Genomic DNA, 13,284 nt, shown 5'->3' with positions numbered 1-13,284 from the left:
TGGAATCACTTTCAAGGACTCTTCACCTCACATTCTCGATATCTGTTGATTATTTTATTGTTGTTATTATTATTGTTATTTACTTTTTCTTTCTTTTTGTTTTTGAACAGTTTGTTGTTTATTGCACATTGTTTGTTTGTCCATCCTCTTGGGTGTGGTCTTTCATTGATGCAATTGTGTTCCTTGTATCCTCTAAGACTGTTTGCAAGGAAATGAATCTCAGGGTTGTATATGGTGACATATATTTACTTTGATAATAAATTTACTTTAAACTTTGAACATTGAAATGTATTATCAACGTACACATATGGAACCATAGAGTACCTGGAGATTTGTTTTCTCTCTGGCATTCACAATAGAACAGAGAAAAACAATAACATGAATGAAAAACTACACCCAAAAGCTGACCAATAAGCAACATATAAAAGAAGACAAACTGCACAAGAACAAATAAATAGATAGATAAATAGGTAAAAAAAAATAAACAAACAAATAAATAAATAGATTGCCGAGTTCTAGAAAGTGAGTCCATAGGTTGTGGGATCATTTCAGAGTTGAGGTGAGTGAAGCTTTTCATGCTGGTTCAGGAGCCCGATGGTTGAAGGGTAATAACTGTTCCTGAACCTGGTTATGTGAGCTCACTGCTGCCGAGGGCTCAGACTGTGATGGACTGGGCTATCTCCATCACTTTTTGTATGTTTTTCTGTTTAAGCAACATACAATCTAAAAAGATCCTTTAACATACGGTATAAGAGAGTCTGGTGACAGAACTTGGATGGGTCATACATTTGAAAAGGAACTGACCTGAAAATAATGCATTTATTCTCTGAAGCATTAATTCACTTCTGTTCTTCTGTTCATAAGGGAGCAAGTTCAACCCCTCTGTTTCTTTCTGCTTCTCAATAATGGTCGTTCTTCAATAGAACTTCATGGCCATGGATGTTCATAGTTGAATCTTGAAAGGATGCTATTTATAATTATGAGGCTGCATTGTTTTAGACCCCTTTGTTTGAATTTACCTTTAATCAGAGTTCTTTCGTAAGACAGTGACAATAGAAAATGCATCCCTTACTTTATAGGTAAAGCATTGGGGCTAGTGTGGGAAGAGGGTAATGGAGTGGTAATTAGTACAAAAACCCCTTCTGAAATCATAGCACAAGGTCACCTTGAGGGCTTCGAGTGTCTGAAGAGGAACTATGATGTTGCAAAGTATTGGATGCATTGTGAATGTAAATGTGAATCTAGCTCTAACCCAATCTGACCTTTCTCATCTTATCACCCACTGTAGCTGCATTGCTAGTTATCACACTTCCTCAGTTTACCTTTTCTGAAGAAACTCTCCTGCCACCTATCCATTACCCTTTTGGTGCTTTTGCATCTCCCTGCTCCACAAACTATATCTGTGGATGAGAACAAGATTCCTGGATGGTTTGTTCTCTGCTGGCTGCCAGGGTCCAGGACATCCTAGATTGAGTCCTGAGCATTCTAAAGTGGGAAGGTGAGCAGCCAAAGGTCATAGCCCATATAGGTACCAATGACATAGGTAGGAAGAGTGATGAGGTTCTGCAAAGTGAGTTCAGGGATTTAGGTTCTAAGTTAAAGGGCAGGACCTCCAGGGTGGTGATCTCAGGATTACTATCTGTGCCACATGCTAGAGAGTGCAGAAATTGGAAGATCATACAGTTTAACACATGGCTAAGGAGATGGTGTAGGAGAGAGAGCATTCGATATTTGGATCATTGGGCTCTCTTCCAGGGAAGGTGGGACCTGTACAGAAGAGACAGTTCTGGACCTTTCCTGAACTGGAGGGTATCTAAAATCCTAGTGGGAAAGTTTGCTGCTGCTGCACAGGGTTGGGTGTGACTGGGGTGGGTGAAGTTTAAATTACAGTTGCAGCAGGATGGGAACCAGAGTGCCAGAACAGATAGTGAAGAGGTTGTGGAGACAGATGTTGTTAAGACCTTAGGCAAAATCAGAAAAAAAAGGTTGAGCTAACGTCCTGAGCAGCATATATTTCAATGCAAGAAATATTGTAGTAATGGCTCAGGGAATGGATCAACACAAGGAAGTATGATACTGTGCCATTAGTGATACTTGATTGCACAAAGGGCAAGACTGGCAGCACAATATTCCAGGGTTCTGCTGCTTTAGCCGTGATAGAGTGAAGGGGATGGCATTACTAGTCAGTGAAAATGTCACGGCAGTGCTCAGTCAGGACAGACTGGAGAACTCATCTAGTGAGGCTTTATGGGTGCAACTGAGGAATAAGCAAGGCATGACCACTTTAATGGGGCTATATTATAGACCACCCAGAAGTCCACAGGATTTAGAACAAATTTGTAGAGAGATCACACACTGTTGCAAGAAACAGAAGGTTGCTATAGTAGCTGATTTTAACTTTCCACATATTGACTGGGAGTCCCATACTGTAAAAGGACTAGATGGGATAGAGTTTGTCAAATGTGTTCAGGAAAGTTTCCTTAATCAGTACGTACAAGTCCTAATGAGAGAGTTTGCGATACTAGATCTCCTATTAGGGAATGAGACATAGCAGATGACAGAAGTTTGTGAAGGGGATCATTTTACATATAGTGATTAAAGTAATTATGCAGAAAAATAGGTCTAGTCCATGGGTTGAGATTCTAAGTTGGAGAAAGGTCAGTTCTGATGGTACCAGAAAGGATCTGGAAAATGTGGACTGGGACAGGCTGTTTTCCCGCAAAGGTGGATGGTGCGTGGGAGACCTTCAAAGATGAAAATCTGAGAGTACAAAGAATGTATGTGCTTGTCAGAATAAAAGATAAAGATAAAAGATGAGATAAAACCTGAGAGTACAAAGAATGTATGTGCTTGTCAGAATAAAAGATTAAAGATAAAGATAAGATAAAAGATCTTGGTTTTCAAGAGATATAAGCAGACAAGAACAAATCAAATACTTACAGAGATTAGGAAATGCAAAAGAATACTTGAGAAAGAAATCAGGAGGGCTAAGAGAAGACATGAGGTTGCTCTAGCAGACAAGGTGAGGAAGAATCTGAAGAGATTCTATAGATATGATAAAAGCAAAAAGATTGCAATGGACAAAATTAGTCCTTTGGAAGATCAGAATGTTAACCTATATGTGGAGCCAGAAAAAATGGGGGAGATTTTAAATTGACTTTTTGCATCTGTATTTACTTGGGAGATGGGCACAGAATCTATAGAAGTGAGGCAAAACAGCAGCAAAGTCACGGACCCTATACAGGTAAAAGAGCAGGAGGAGTTTGCTGTCTTGAGGCAAATCAGGGTGGGTAAATCCCCAGAGCCTGACAAGATATTCCTGTGAACCCTGTGGAGGCAAGTGCAGAAATTGCAGGGGCCCTAGCAGAGATATTTAAATCATCCTTTGTGACGGGTGAGGTACTGGAGTATTGGAGGATAGCTAATGTTGCTTCATTATTTAAGAAAGTTTCTAAAAATAGACCAGGGAATTATAGGCCAGTGAGCCTGATATTGGTAGTGGGAAAGTTATTGGAAGGTATCCTAAGGGACTGGCTGTATAATTATTTAGATAGACACGGACTGATTAGGGATTATCAGATATGTGTGTGGTACGTTGTATCTTACCAATCTGAACCTGGCTTTGTGCAAGAAGCCATAAAGTGGTAGTAGATGGTTGCCTCTCTGACTAGAGGCCTGTGACTAGTGGTGTGCTATAAGGATCGGTGTTGGGTCTGTTGTTGTTTGTCATCTATATCAACAATCTGGATGGCAGTGTGTTTAAGTGAATCAGCAAATTTGCGGATGACACCAAGATTGGCAGTGGAGTGGACATCGAAGAAAACTATTAGAATTTGCAGCTGGATCTGTAAAAATGGGCTGAAACATGGAAGACAGAATTTAATGCAGATAGGTTCAAGGTATTGCATTTTGGTAGGACCAACCAGGGTAGGTCTTACACAGTGAATTGTCGGGCACTGAGTTGTGCGGTAGAACAGAGGTCCATAATTAATTGAAAGTGGTTTCACAGGTAGATAGAGTCATAAAGAAAGTTTTTGTCAATTTGGAATTCATATATCAAAATATTGAGTATAAGTGATTGGATGTTATGTTGAAATAATATAACATGTTAGTGAGGCCTAACTTGGAGTATTGTGTACAGTCTTGGTCACCTACCTACAAGAAATATGTAAATAAGATTGGAAGAGTACAGAGAAAATTTACAAGGATTTTGCCAGAACTGGAGGACCTGAGTTATAAGGAAAGATTGATTAGGTTAGGATTTCATTTCTTCAATTGTAGGCGATTAGGAGGAAAATTTGATAGAGGTATACAAAGTTATCAGCAAAGATATAGATAGGGTAGATGCAAACAGGCTTCTTTCACTGACATTGGGGTCATGGGTTAAGGGTGAAAGGTGACAAGCTTGAGGGGAACATGAGGGAAAACTTCTCCGCACAGAGCGTCGTGGAAGTGTGAAGTGAGCTGTCAAGCACAAGGTGGCATGACAGATCAACTTCAACGTTTCGGAGAAGTTTGGATAGGTACATGGGTGGCAGGGGTATAGAGGGCTCCAGGTGTGGGTGCAGTGCAAAGGGAGCAGGCAGTTTAAATGGCTTCATTCTAACTAGCTAGCTGGGCTGAAGGGCCTGTTTCTGTGCTGTACTTCTCTATGACTGTGTGTACGCAAAACTCAGCAGCCTTTATCCTGACTTGTATCACCCCGGTGACTGAGCAATGCTGTGTTCACTGACTTCGAGTTTCCCAATGTCACACTTTTAATGTTCTCATTGTGCTTAACTTCTTCGGTGGTCTTAGTCTTGTCTTTAACCTTCAGCACTCCAAAAATCTGAAGTTGTTCCAAGTCTGTGTGTTCATCATTTCCCAATCACTTTCCTTATTATCAGTAGTGCATAGTGTCAGAACATCCGGAAACCCTTCTCAAAATGTATTCATTAATTTAACTGTCTTATCTTTTAAGATCCTCTTTAAAAACACTTCTATGACTAAATCATCTGTTACCTGTCCTGATTCTGTGAGCCCCTGGAAAATTTACCACCATCCCCTTTCGCTCTGATAATACAGTACATGCAAATTAAATGGAAACTATGAGCAGTGTTCATTTGTTGCTACTGTGTTAATGTAAAATATTACTAAATATTTGTCAATGTACACAAAATGCTGGAGAAACTCAGCAGGTCAGGCAGCATCCATGGAAATGAATAATAAACAGTTGATGTTTCAGGCCGAGACCCTTCTTCAGGACTGAAAAGGAAGGGAGGAGACACCAGAATAAAAAGGTGGGGGGGGGGGTGTTGAGGGGAGGAATGATAGTTAGAAGCTGTTAGGTGAATCCAGGTGGGATAGAATGATAAAGGGCTTGAGAGAAAGGAATCTGTTAAGTGAAAGGGAAGGGGGGGGGGGAACCCAGGGGAAGTGATAAGACATAAGAGAATAAGAGACCAGAGTGGGGAAGGTGAAGGAAATTATTTTTACCCCCAATTTATGAAGGGTCTTATCATATATAGAGGAGGCCACATTGGAAACACCTGACACAATGGATGACCCCAGCAGATTCAGAGATGAAGTGTTGCCTCATCTAGAAGGACTGTTTGGGGCCCTGAACGGAGGTGAGGGAGGAGGTGAATGGGCCGGTGTAGCACTTTGGCCACTAGCAGGGATAGGTGTCGGGGGGGAGCTGAGTGGGGAGAGATGAATGGACAAGGGATTCATAGAGGGAGCGATCCCTGCTGTAAGTGGAGAGGGCGGTAAGGATACGTTTCGTGGTACGGTAGTTATATTAAAATATAAACTAATATTAAAAATCTATCCATGATTTATCATAAAATAAGTATCATATATGAAATATCTAGACATTAAAAATTATTCGGATGCTGTGTAGTAGGAGGAGATGAGGTTGGAGGAGGGTGTCACTCAGCATCAATGTCTTGGATCCAGTTGGCCAGTTTCCATTTTCAAATGCAATTAAGTACTAGGTAATGCTACAAAACCTTTGTTAAATCAAATTGTATCATTTAAATTTTGTTCCTAGGGCAAGGAAATTTCAGTAATGAGTTCAGCTCTAACTATTAAGAGAATATATGTGAAGGAAACAATAAAAGTCAATGAAGAGTTACGATTATTTTGGTTATTTTGAATACATTTCAATTTTTCAGGGAAATAGCTGCTAGGTCTTCACTGACCTCATTTTATAAATGTCTTGACGGGGAATGATAGCCAGCTGTGGAAGCTGATGACCTGTAAAATGATACCATCTGTCTTTGGAAACAGCCTGTTTGAATCAATGCTCAACACGCATATTGAAGAGGCTGTTTTGATTTTCATAATCATATCACAGTGTGGTGTGAAGAATTTTGTGCTTCTTTGAAAACATCGTATAATGTTTGTACATTTATCTCAGCTTCTGAAATTAACGGAGCCAGTTTCAAGATCAGAGTTCATAATTTTACAACATTGTACTTCAATAAATGTACAAGAAATATTTTATTATTTCATATATTTTTCTCTAAATTTCAATGGGAAATTGGAATGGTAGTGATATAAATTACCTATAGGTGAATAGTGATGGTAAAATCTTGAAGCAAAAGGAATGATCTGGGGAAGAGCACTGCTGGGGAAGAGAAGCAAGGATCCCATTGAGGGAGAAGGATCATTCTTCAAACCCTCCCCTGATGAGAGTTCCTTCTGTCCTCTGTAGGATTCCTTGCATTCTGCTCAGGGCTCACTGGAGCTTCTGCAAAAGGCACCGGTGGACCTACAATGGCAGGAGGGGTCAGGCGCCTTCCTGCCCATTCCCCCGTAGGGAGGGAGTTCATTCACACTACTCTCCATCCCCCTTATGATAGAGTCTGAATGGTCTGAGGTTTGAAGAATGTTGGTGAGGTGTGGCCACATGTGTGTTCTCTTGAGAGAGCGAGTGGGAGAGTATGCATGAGTGACTGAGTGCAAAGTCTGTCACGCATTTGTTAAATCTGTATTGGAAGGGTTTTTGGATTCAGTCCAGAGAAAGATTTTATAACTTGCTGAGAAATAAATTTGTATGATGTCCTATTCCCTAGAGTTTCCTTAGAAATCGACAGCATGTTACAGGCTCTTTGGCCCACAAAGTAGTGCCAACCATGTAACCTGCTCTAGAAACTGCTTAGAATTTCCCTAGCACATAGCTCTCTACTTTTCTAAGCTCCATGTTACCTATCTAAGAGGCTCTTAAAGGACCCTATTGTATCCACTTCCACCACCAGCAGCAGCAGTGCATTCCATGCACCCAACACTCTCTGTGTGAAAAGCTTACCCCTGACATCCCCTCCATACCTATTTCCAAGCACCTTAAAATTACACCACCTTGTGTTAACCATTTCAGCTCTGGGAAAAAGCCTCTGGCTATCCACATGATCAATGCCCCTCATCATCTTATACACATCTATAAGGCCACCTCTCATCCCCAGTCACTCCAAGGAGAAAAGCCCAAGTTCAATCAATCTATTCTCATAAGGTACATCCTCCAATCTAGGCAATAACTTTGAAAATCTCCTCTGCACTCTCTCTATAGTATCCACATCCTGTAGTGAGGTGACCAGAACTGAACACAGTACTCAAAGTGGGGTCTGACCAAGGTCTTATATAGCTGTAACATTGTCTAACAAACCGTGTTAGGGAACTGGAGCTGGAGCTGGATGAACTTCGGATCGTTCGGAAGGCAGAGGCAGAAATAGACAGGAGTTTCAGGGAGATAGTCACCCCTAGGAGTCAGGAGACAGGTAGTTGGGTGACTGTCAGGAGAGGGAAGGGGAATAGACAGGAAGAGCAGAGCACCCCTGTGGCCATTCCCATCAACAATAAGTATACCGTTTTGGATACTGTTGGTGGGGACAATCTACCAGGGACAAGTTGCTGTGGTTGCATCTTTGGCACCGAGACTGCACCCTCAGCTCAGAAGGGAAGGAGGGAAAAGAGGAGAGCAGTAGTGATAGGGGATTTGATAGTTAGGGGGACAGATAGGAGATTCTGTCGAAGAGATCGAGAATCCCAGATGGTCTGTTGCCTCCCTGGTGCCAGGGTCCGAGATATCTCGGATCGATTTCTCAGTATTCTCAAGAGGGAGGGTGAGCAGCCAGATGCCTTGGTCCATGTAGGGACCAGTGACGTGGATAGGAAGAGTGAAGAGGTGCTGAAAGGTGAGTTTAGGGAGCTAGGTGCAAAGGACAGGACCTCCAGGATAGCAATCTCAGGATTGCTACCAGTGCCACGTGCAGGTGGGTTTAGAAATAGTAAGATAGCACAGATCAACACGTGGCTGAAGACATGGTGCAGGATGGAGGGCTTCGGATTTATAGATAATTGGGCAGTTTTCCAGGGAAGGGGGGACCTGTTCTGGTGGGACGGTTTACATCTGAACTGGAGGGGGACAAATATTCTTGCAGGTAGGTTTGCTAGAGAGGCTTCAGTAGATTTAAACTAGATATGAGGGGGGAGGGGAAGTAGAGTGTAGGAACAGATGTATGGGAGAAGGAAGAAAAAGAAGACAGTAAAGTTCTTTCTACTGTTAGTGATAAACAGAGAGGAAGAGGTGGAGAATTTGTTAAATGCATTTATTTTAATTCTAGGACCATTGTGAGAAAGGTGGATGAGCTTAGAGCATGGATTGATAACTGGAAATATGATGTTGTAGCTATTAGTGAAACATGGTTGCAGGAGGGGAGTGATTGGCAACTAAATATTCCTGGATTTTGTTGCTTCAGGTATGATAGAATCAGAGGGACAAGAGGGGGAGATGTTGTGTTGCTTGTCAGAGAAAATATTACAGCGGTGCTCTGGCAGGATAGATTAGAGGGCTTGTATAGGGAGACTATTTGGGTGGAATTGAGGAATGGGAAAGGTGTAGTAACACTTATAAGGGTGTATTATAGACCACCTAATGGGGAGCGAGAATTGGAGGAGCAAATTTGCAAGGAGATTGAAGATATTTGTAGTAAGCACAGGGTTGTGATTGTGGGAGATTTTAATTTTCCACACATAGACTGGGAAGCCCATACTGTAAAAGGGATGGATGGTTTGGAGTTTGTAAAATGTGTGCAGGATAGTTTTTTTGCAGCAATACATAGAGATACCAACTAGAGAAGGGGCAGTGTTGGATCTTCTGTTGGGGAATGAAATAGGTCAGGTGACAGAGGTATGTGTTGGAGAGCACTGTGGGTCCAGTGATCACAATGCCATTAGTTTCAATATAATTATGGAGAAGGATAGGACTGGAACCGGGATTGAGATCTTTGATTGGAGAAAGGCTAACTTTGAGGCGATGCGAAAGGATTTAGAAGGAGTGGATTGGGACAGTTTGTTTTATGGGAAGGATGTAATAGAGAAATGGCGGTCATTTAAAGGTGTAATTTTGAGAGTATAGAATCTTTATGTTCCTGTTATGTTGAAAGGAAAGGTTAAAAGTTTGAGAGAGCCATGGTTTTCAAGGGATATTGGAAACTTGGTTAGGAAAAAGAGAGAGATCTACAATAAATATAGGCAGCATGGAGTAAATGAGGTGCTCGAGGAATATGAAGAATGTAAGAAGAATCTTAAGAAAGAAATTAGAAAAGCTAAAAGAAGATATGAGGTTGCTTTGACAAGTAAGGTGAAAATAAACCCTAAGGGTTTCTACAGTTATATTAATAGCAAAAGGATAGTGAGGGATAAAATTGATCCCTTAGGGTATCAGAGTGGACAGCTATATGTGGAGCCACAAGAGATGGGGGAGATTTTGAACAATTTCTTTTCTTCGGTATTCACTAAGGAGAAGGATATTGAATTGTGTAAGGTAAGGGAAGCAAGTACAGAAGTTATGGAAACTATGATGATTTAAGAGGAGAAGTACTGGCGCTTTTAAGGAATATAAAAGTGGATAAATCTCCGGATCCTGACAGGATATTCCCTTGACCTTGAGGGAGGTTAGTGTAGAAATAGCAGGGGCTCTGACAGAAATATTTCAATAGTCATTACAAACAGGGATGGTGTCGGAGGATTGGCATATTGCTCATGAGGTTCCATTGTTTAAAAAGGGTTCTAAGAGTAAACCTAGCAATTATAGGCCTGTCAGTTTGATGTCAGTGGTGGGTAAATTAATGGAAAGTATTCTTAGAGATGATATATATATATATAATTATTTGGATAGACAGGGTCTGATTAGGAACAGTCAACATGGATTTGTGCGTGGAAGGTCATGTTTGACAAATCTTATTGAATTTTTTGAAGAGGTTACGAGGGAAGTTGACAAGGGTAAAGCAGTGGATGTTGTCAATATGGACTTCAGTAAGGCCTTTGACAAGGTTCCGCACGGAAGATTAGTTAGGAAGGTTCAATCGTTAGGTATTAATATTGAAGTAGTAAAATGGATTAAACAGTGGCTGGATGGGAGATGCCAGAGAGTAGTGGTGGATAGCAACCTTGTAATTTTCTAGAGCTCTAACAGTACCTAGTTTCCTGAACATTTTGTAAGCTTTTCTTTTCTTCTTAACTAGATTTTCTACGTACTTTGGACACCATGGTTCTTTTACCCTACCATCCTTTCCCTGCCTCAATGGAACATACCTATGCAGAACTCCATGCAAATGTTCCCTGAACATTTGCCACATTTCTGCCATGCATTTCCATGAGAACATCTGCTCCCAATTTATGCTCCTGCCTAATAGCATCATATTTCCCCCTACCCCAATTAAATGTTTTCCCAAATTATCTGCTCCTATCCCCTGCCAGAACTATGCTGAAGGAGCGAGAGTTTGTGGTCACTACCTCCAAAATGCTCTCCCACTGAGAGATCTGACACCTGACCAGGTTCATTTCTAAATACCATATCAAGTACAGCCTCTTCTCTAGTTGGCTTATCTACAAATTGCATCAGGGAACCTTTCTGAACACAGTTAATAAACTCTACCCCATCTAACCCCCTTGCATGAAGGAGATGCCAAACAATATTAGGAAAGTTAAAATCTGCCATCACAATAACCCCATATTATTACACTATTCCAGAATCTCCCTCCCTACCTGCTCCTTGATATCCCTGTTACTATTGGGTGGTTTATAAAAAACACTCAATAGAGTTAGTGTACCTTTCCTGTTTCTGACTTCCACCCACACTGACTCAGCAGACTATCAGTCCATGACTTCTTCCTTTTATATGATCGTGACTGTATTCCTATTTAGCAATACAACACGTCCATCTCTCTCCGTTCTTTTTGTAACATCTGAAGCCTGGCATATTCAGCAGCCATTCCTGCTCCTGAGACATCCTAGTCTCTGTAATGATCGCAACGTCATAGTTCCATGTATTGATCCACACTCTAAGTTCATCTGCCTTGTTTATAATAATCCTTGAATTAGAATAGACATATCTCAAATCATCAGGCTGAGTGCAGCTTTGTTCTAACATCAGCCTATCCTTCCTCACAAACTCGCTACATGCTGGCTCCACTTGCGCTCCAACCTCCCTATCTTCTGCCTCTTCACTTCAGTTCCCAACTCCCTGCAAATTTAGTTTCGACACTCCCCAAGAGCATTAGCAAACCTTATGAAGAAATCTCAAAGAAATTGTGTGAATGTGCATGTGTGGGAGCCCCACCCAGCTATTTTTAATTACCTTTGTTATTTTGAATGTGTGTATTATACATTAAGTTTTTGTTCCAAGTATTTTTCAGTTTATTCATGAAGCTTCAGAAGGAAGAAAAGTGCAATTGTTGATCTTTCTTTAGTCTTGTCTGTGTTTTAAGTTTGTGTATGTTTGTTTCTTTGTTTTGGAATGGATTTTGGAGATAGATACAAATACCATACTGGCCTGTGGAATCCAGGTTAAGGTGATGGAAATGTGAGTGTCACTATTCCAAATATGAGATTCCCACATTTTAGGAAGAGATAGACTTTTTGGGAAATTGGTGATTTGTGTATAATCAAATTGGAAATTTGAATTTTTTTTCCAGACGGAGACTGGAATACTTGGAGAGTAAACTGAACCATTGCTTTACTAAACACAGATATTCAATAAGGTTAATATATACACCAAGTGTATTGGGTGTTATCAATGCACTGATTGAGTTATAATTCTTTTGGAAAGAAATTAGTAAAGCTGCGACATAGTCACAGCATGCATCTCATAAAAAGCAAATGAGTACCTAGGATTCAAGTCATTATGGTCAACGTAAATGTAATATAAAATAATATAAAATGTAATGATATAGGGTTATTGTGATGGCAGATTTTAACTTTCCTAATATTGGTTGGCATGTAAATGTAAATGTAGAACATGCCTGAAGTCCAGCATATGTTGGGGTAAATTGCAAATGAGAGTGCACCATTGCTGACTGGAGAGAACCAGAGGGAGAAGGCAGGTGAAGTGAGTCAGTCTACTAACAATCTCATTACAGGAAACTTAATTAACGGCTATTAACCATATGACTAAAGAAATGGGAACACGAATGCTGAAGATACAGAGGAGGCATGACAGAAAGCCATAAATAATGTGTTAGGTATAATGGGAATGGTATTCTGTAATGAAGGCTGATTCTTGAATGTAGATGATTAGTTATATAGATCAGAAAAGGAAGAAGTTGTGAAAAATAGATGTGAGTGATCTGAGTTAGGGCAGAGAAGTCATGCTCCACCCCTCGTTCGTTCCACAACCTTGACGGCATGGCAGACTGAGAAAGAGAAGGAGCTCCACACAATGCCTGAAGGCAGTCACCCAACCTGAAGGGAGAGTGAACAGAAAACAGCTGGGCTCTTTCATCAATTGAAAGGACAGTCTGGGAGGGGAATGCACCGGGGCAAATTCCTTACAGGTATTTAAATAGAGACCACCCCAAACCCTCCTATGGATCAATCAAAGGGACTGCTTATGAAGATCATTCTAATAATCTTCTGCCATGGCATGGTATGTGTATACTTGCATCTTGACCTGAAGTGAAGTTATCATTCTGTGACACTGCCCACAGAGTAACTACTGACAACCAATACTGATAGTTTTAGCTATCAGAGATTGAAGGGGCGAAGAAGATGTGGTCAAATTTCCAGAACGTTTTATTGCCATCTTTGTGCAGTCTCGTAGATAGCCAATTAGGGATGATAGATAGTACAGAAGTAGGAACTCATAGGGGCATGTTAGGTTAGTTATTGGGGAAGGGATCTGAAGTGAAGGGCATGTCTACTGCCTTGCTTAATCAGATATTGTGCAAAATTTGGCCTTCCTGGGACAGATTTCTGTCCAGGGGCCAAGGGGAGGGTATGTTAGGGACTGAATATAGGAAATAT

This window comes from Hypanus sabinus, chromosome 25 (assembly GCF_030144855.1).
Source record: "Hypanus sabinus isolate sHypSab1 chromosome 25, sHypSab1.hap1, whole genome shotgun sequence".
NCBI lineage: Eukaryota > Metazoa > Chordata > Chondrichthyes > Myliobatiformes > Dasyatidae > Hypanus > Hypanus sabinus.
Note: the sequence above shows the minus strand (reverse complement) of the source record.